Source organism: Anopheles gambiae, chromosome 2 (genome assembly GCF_943734735.2).
Source record: "Anopheles gambiae chromosome 2, idAnoGambNW_F1_1, whole genome shotgun sequence".
In the NCBI taxonomy this organism is placed as follows: Eukaryota; Metazoa; Arthropoda; class Insecta; order Diptera; family Culicidae; genus Anopheles; species Anopheles gambiae.
The window spans coordinates 40,882,204-40,888,331 of record NC_064601.1 but is presented as its reverse complement, the minus strand read 5'-3'; the positions used below and the strand labels follow the sequence as shown (position 1 = coordinate 40,888,331).

General features: G+C 38.7%; 1 protein-coding gene across 1 annotated transcript in view; it reads left to right on the top strand.

The window, feature by feature from the left end:
• Positions 1 to 6,128, top strand: part of LOC5667758 (uncharacterized) — a 549,880-nt gene that overhangs the window by 294,639 nt on the left and 249,113 nt on the right. The window lies entirely within an intron of this gene.

Genomic DNA, 6,128 nt, shown 5'->3' with positions numbered 1-6,128 from the left:
GGCCAGGAATCCTTCGATTCATTCGAGCAAACGTCTCCGGTCCACCGCTGGGAAGACATCTGGAAGCAATGTTGAACGTCCAATTTGTTTGATTTGTGTTTTGGTTTTTGGTCGGTGTCGCTTTTCTCCTTGCACCACCGAGAGGACCGGAGACAGAACCGAAAGGACCTCCAAGGATTTCCAGACCTTGTCCCGTCGGTCGAAGGGCCATCCTGAGCGCAATTGCATGTTGTATGTCTGTTTTACATAATCGAGTCCGCGGTGGGATGCTGGTGCGCCATCGGCAAGGATGGACCGGAGCGGGCTTGCGGGTCAGCTCGGTTGTGTAACACAAATTTACAACCCTCGGGAGGGGTTGTAGCGCCGCCGGTGCATTCGGGATTGTCTAGACGATTGACGACAATGACATGCGTGTACGCAAAACCAGCGGACAAGCGGACATTTGGTCCATTTCTAGAACAACAACACTGTCATTCGTGTGTTAGTGTTGGTGTTTGTGTGTTAAATCGAAATGAAGTTCCACCGAGCCTGTCCATCTACTCGGTGACACGATTTCACTTGATGACTTTAGGCACATACCCAGAGCGCGACCGTAATTCGACACTACGTCAGCTAACAAAGCAAGAAGGTTGTTTGGCGGAGGATCATGTCAACAGAGAAATAAGCTGTCAGTGATATGGGCCAATGTCAGTGCGGGGATTTTACCCCGCATTCAAAGGATTCCATTGTTGGGTGGAATAATCGAACGTTCTGAAATGCTCTTTTTCCCCCGTACAAGGGAGACTGAAGTGCGTACGGATGGTAATGGTTGAGGATAAACAGAAGTGTTGTGCGGTGGAAAATCGTTGGAAAATTATTACTCACCAAAGCGGAAAATATTGAAGAATGCAAGAAATGTTCAAAGAAAGCAACTTTATTTAAGGTTTTACGATATAGCTGACGTCAGCTTTCGGTTGAGGCAAGAATGGTGTTTAATGTTAACAAATGAATAATTTATTACTTTTAACCAGGAAAATTTAGAGAGCTCATAAAATTCGATTTACCACAGGCATAAAAAACCCCGCACTTGACAAGCTAATAAAATTTTCCTACATTTTACAATCGGGTCTGGAGCAGAGAAGTGAAACGAAAAGAAAAGTTTTAAATTCATATTATTGTTGCATCAGCAAGCCAACAGATTAACGAAGCTAGGAAATAATATTCGGATCATAGTATAACTAGCTTTATTGTTTAAATGTCAAGAATTCAATTAGAAAAAATTACATCTTTTGAACTTTTACATGCATGAAAAATATATGGCCAGTTTTAAAAGTAAAATTTAAAGAGATGACAAAGTTGTGTGTTCGACGTTCCATTTTGTTAAAAAAAAATAATTGTGTCCTCAATTAAATAGAAAATAAGGTATAATACTAAACCCTGAGGCTGTCCTGTGGTACATTCGTCAATTTGTACGACTTAACAACATGCCCATTGTGGCTTCAAGCCTCAAATGGACCATCCTCCTGTAGCAAGCCTCATGTACGCCATGTCCGAGTAGGACGTTACACCAAGCATAAGAAAAATAAGACCTCAACCAAAGCTTAAACAGCTAATAAAATAAAAATAAAATAAAATATTTTAACTATCTATCATTTGTCGATAAAAGTAAACAAATAAGCACAATCATTAATATTTACCATGAAGAAAGGCGATCGTTACCCTTCGGCATTCTAAAAACAGATATCTGAAGACAAAATGATTAAAAAATACACATTTTACAAAAGATTGAAAACTAAAACATAAACCATATACCTAGCTAATTTATTTTTAACCAAAAATCTAGTTTAATAAATAACGTTTAAATGAACCTTTGTCATATTCCTACTATTAACTTTATTTGTAGTAGTTTGAGTAATTTTTCTACTAAACTTGTAAATATTTTGATTTAACTACCAAGTGTTTTTTCTTTAGTCTTTTTGTTGGTTCTTGTTCTTTTGTGTTAATTTAAAAATTACTTTAAAAATGTTCCAACACGACCTTTTACAATGTTCACCATCAACTGTAGCCACCGCTAAACCTTAACCTTTTGAATTAAAGCATTAAAGCAACTCATTCCATAATGCACCCGTCATCATCTCGCCGTGTCTTTGCCTTATTTGTCGTTTAGTTTGTGACATTCCAAACATTTTCTCATCTCAGCACCATGCACCCGGTCTCTCACACACACACACACCCGCACCTACTCCCCACCCCCCAACGGGTGTGCCACAAAAACAACGACGAAACATCAAAGCCAAAACAAGATGCCCAAGGATTGTAAACGGCGGCTTCTGGTCGCCGGCCCCGCCACTGTGCGGGACTGCGCGGTTCAGCTGGACGGCGGAGCCAAATGCTGACAAATTGCAACTTCCAGCAGCCCCGGGGAGTGCATTAGCGTTACATAATTTATGCTACTGCCTACTGCTGTCACAGAACCACTTGAGCTCGGGATGAAGATTGCTCGGATGAGCCTGAGGCTGGGAATGGATTGCTCGGAAACAAAAGCGCTCGCTCGGCTCTAGAACCGCCCGCCGGCTTCTGTCTTTCTGTGGTGCGTTCGGTACGGTGCAGGTTAATGTCGGCAGTGGCGCCACCAGCTGAACATGGACGTCCTGCCAAAGGAAAACAGTCCGTACAAGATGCACGGACGACGAGCAATACGTGTGCGTGTGTGTGTGTGTGGTAGTCGATCTATGAATGATGGTTTTATCAACATCAAACCATACGCACTTGGACTCGAATGATGATGATCGATCAATAACTGTTTTGACTGTTCGATCGTGTCTGAGAACGAACGGTGGTAGGTGGCATCCCGATCGCACATCCGGCGTGGATTAAAACCAGATTCGACGGTCACTTCTTTTCCTCTGCCTTTGCCAGGCCCGGAAAGACGAGGAGAAAACCGACCCACTTGAAATTTCCTTGCTCTGGCCGATGTGGTGCTGTTTTTGGAATAAATATATTTAAATAACTCCAGCATAGACGCGTAAAAGACGCGATCTTGTTTTTTTCTCGCCGACCAATGAACAGTTTTTCCGGACGCCACGTGCTAAAATACGCGAGAATATTTACAAAACAGACCAATAGGCAATTTTTATCTCAGATCCCAGCCGCTTCCTAAATTTGGCCTCCATCCATCCGACAACCGCTACCATGCCGATTTTGTGTCATTGTGTTGCGGCGGGAAAGATTAATGGCGATCAATAAAGCCGCTACCGCACATTTAACGCCCTGCCATTTTCCAGCAAACAAACACCCGAACACCCGATCACGATCGCTGGCAGTCGCCGCCGCCGCCGCAGTAGGAATGTTGGCTCAACCTTACCCATGCGACTGTGGAATCGTATTGCGATAACGAGAAAATTTATTACGCTGCCAGATGCCACCGCGGGTCGCCGTTTCGGATAAATCCCGGGCGGCTTAATTGAATTTTAATTTGTGTCATAAAACTGATAACCCTTTCGGAATGAGTTTTCCTTTGCGCGTTTGGGGTGTTGCGCAGTGCTTGCAGAGAACTTGCACGTTTCGGTTGAATTCTGGGTGATGAATAATACGTTCGTCCCATGACGCATGATCCCATGGGCCTGGTTGACTAATCGACCTCGATCCACTGATGTGGGGTGTGCTGGTTAAACATTTAAATGTGACAGCTCATAGGTTAATTAGAGGAAAATTCTGCAACAAAGTTTTAGTTTGTTTGAAATGTATGAACTTTTAAATTTTTATCGTATATTTAATAACAATTCTTTGTCTTATATAACTTTCTTTTTTTTTAATAATCAATCAAATATTGCAAGCAATTCACTATTTTTATTATTAATGTTGTTATGCCTTCGTATGAAGTTCCTTGCAAGATGGTATGAGCTTCAAAATAGGTGAAATCTATGAAGTCTTACCTATCACATCCTGTCCTACGGCAACGTGTTTTGACTGTGTGGGTTTTGAAATGTAGTGTGGAAGAACATTTGGATTTTTTTTTTCAAAGCGAGCAAATTCATTACGTGTTACTAAGCATAGCAGTTTTTGACAGTTATCCTTTTAATAAAACCTGTTGATTAATGTTTTTCATATTGTCAAATGTATAAGCCGTAAGGTCACGGGAGGGACAAAATGCTGACAATTTTGTCAAAACAATTTTGTCTTTATTTTGTGGCCTGCAGCAGCCAGGAAATAAAGTTGACAAATATTGCAAATTATAAAAAGTGACACAATTTTACGCTTGTGAACAAGCTTAAAGAGTTATCTGGTGCAGTTGTGATCCATTTATGTAGAAATATTGCGTTACTGCATGTTTCTAGTTGATTTTTGTTTCTATTGTGTATCGTATTGCTTCAAACTACGGACACTTAAGAAATTTTCGGCTTGTAATAATTTCTTACTAACTCGGTAAATTTGTTCGGTTATATTCTTGCAGAACTCACTGAAGTGAAACAAAACTTTAGAATGTTTGCATATTCTGATTAATACTACTGGCAATTTCAAGCTAATGTTTCAAGATATGAACATTTTGATTCAAATTTCAGACAGCTCCAAAATTCCTATTATAACCTTCACATACATACTACATTTTAATAGTTTTTAACTTCTTGTAAAGTCCTAATCCTGAATGTTGGTGTCCTCCTCGAGTGAAAGGACGACGGTTTACTGACCGTTTATCTTGTACTCGTAGATGCATAGAGACGAAATATTGCTGCACAAATCGACGGTCTTCCCAGTACGGCCATCAAGGCATTTGTCACATCTATCTCGAAATATCGTTATTTTCGTGTTATTATCGCTGCCCACAAATATGTGCATGCAATTAATTACAATCTACTTCGGTTGTGCGTAATTTAAAACAAGAAAAAAATCTCGCTTTGAATTCCGGTCAGAATAAATTAAATATTTTAAAGATAATCACAGCACAATTTCATCAAACACTATTCATTTTACGCTGGTACGCTGAACCTCATCGATTCTGATGCATTTCAATGCATTTACTTAATGAACAAGCACATGCTTAATGTCCGGAGTCTGAAGCTGTCCGAAATTTGCATCAAAACGGTACTGCTTTAACAAAATATCGATCGATATTCATGTTTTAAATATTTCTATGAGCAAACAATAGAGGCTTGACTTTTTGTCATGTGGTATAACTTTTTGTCGTTAAAGTTTTGTCAATGTGCTTATTTTTGATGCGCCACTAGAAGAGCTCTTTTATTAATATCTAAGTGGACAATTTTTGCAGCATTTTGTCGCTCCCGTCGCTTAGCTAATTTTTGTTTCTAATCGTTAATGCTGCTAATGTCTTATTACATGCTTAGAAATTCAATCAAAGTTTTTACCACATTTGAAAAGGTGTTTTCCCATAATGCAATCCTTTGCATCCAGTTTATACCACTTTCCGGAGGTCGAATAGGCCTTATACCAGTTTCAAGTTTTGTGTGGTTTGTGTCTAGGGTAAATGCGCACAAGCTCGTCGGAAAGCTCGTTCCATTCGGTGTACGAATAAGTTTAACAGCTTTTGCTGAGATGGAAGCTAAAACTATATTTTCTGCTGTACTGTACCCTAACCTTGTAATTTTTATGTGTATTGATTTAAATTTTTATACATTTTTCAAAATGATTCCACATATTTATATTTATATATATTTATATTCAATTATCATTCTGTTTCGTGTGTTCTTTAACATGGTATTATATTTTTTAATTTTAAAGAAAACAAAATCAATCCTTAGTTTTGAATTAAGCTTGAATTTATTCATGAAATAAACAATTATTCATGAAACGTATTTTCCTCTTCTATTGTTGATTTGCATCTCTGTCTTCGGGCACTATTTCAGTCATATATCGGTATGTATGTATTATATATTAAACTTATTTTTAAAAAAACTAGCAATGCACAAGATATCTGCCACCATCAATTCTTCAGCAATCTTCAGCAGTATTTTTATCAACAAAATTTAAATCTGAGCACAAACAAATGTGCAAGAAATATTACAGTATCACCAACAACTATTCTCCTCTCAAAAAATCAATTACGTGACACAATAAGTTAAAAATAAGGCTTTGCAATATCTGCATTAGAAAGTTCGTAATAAAAAAGATTAAACTATAAACACGGACTTATA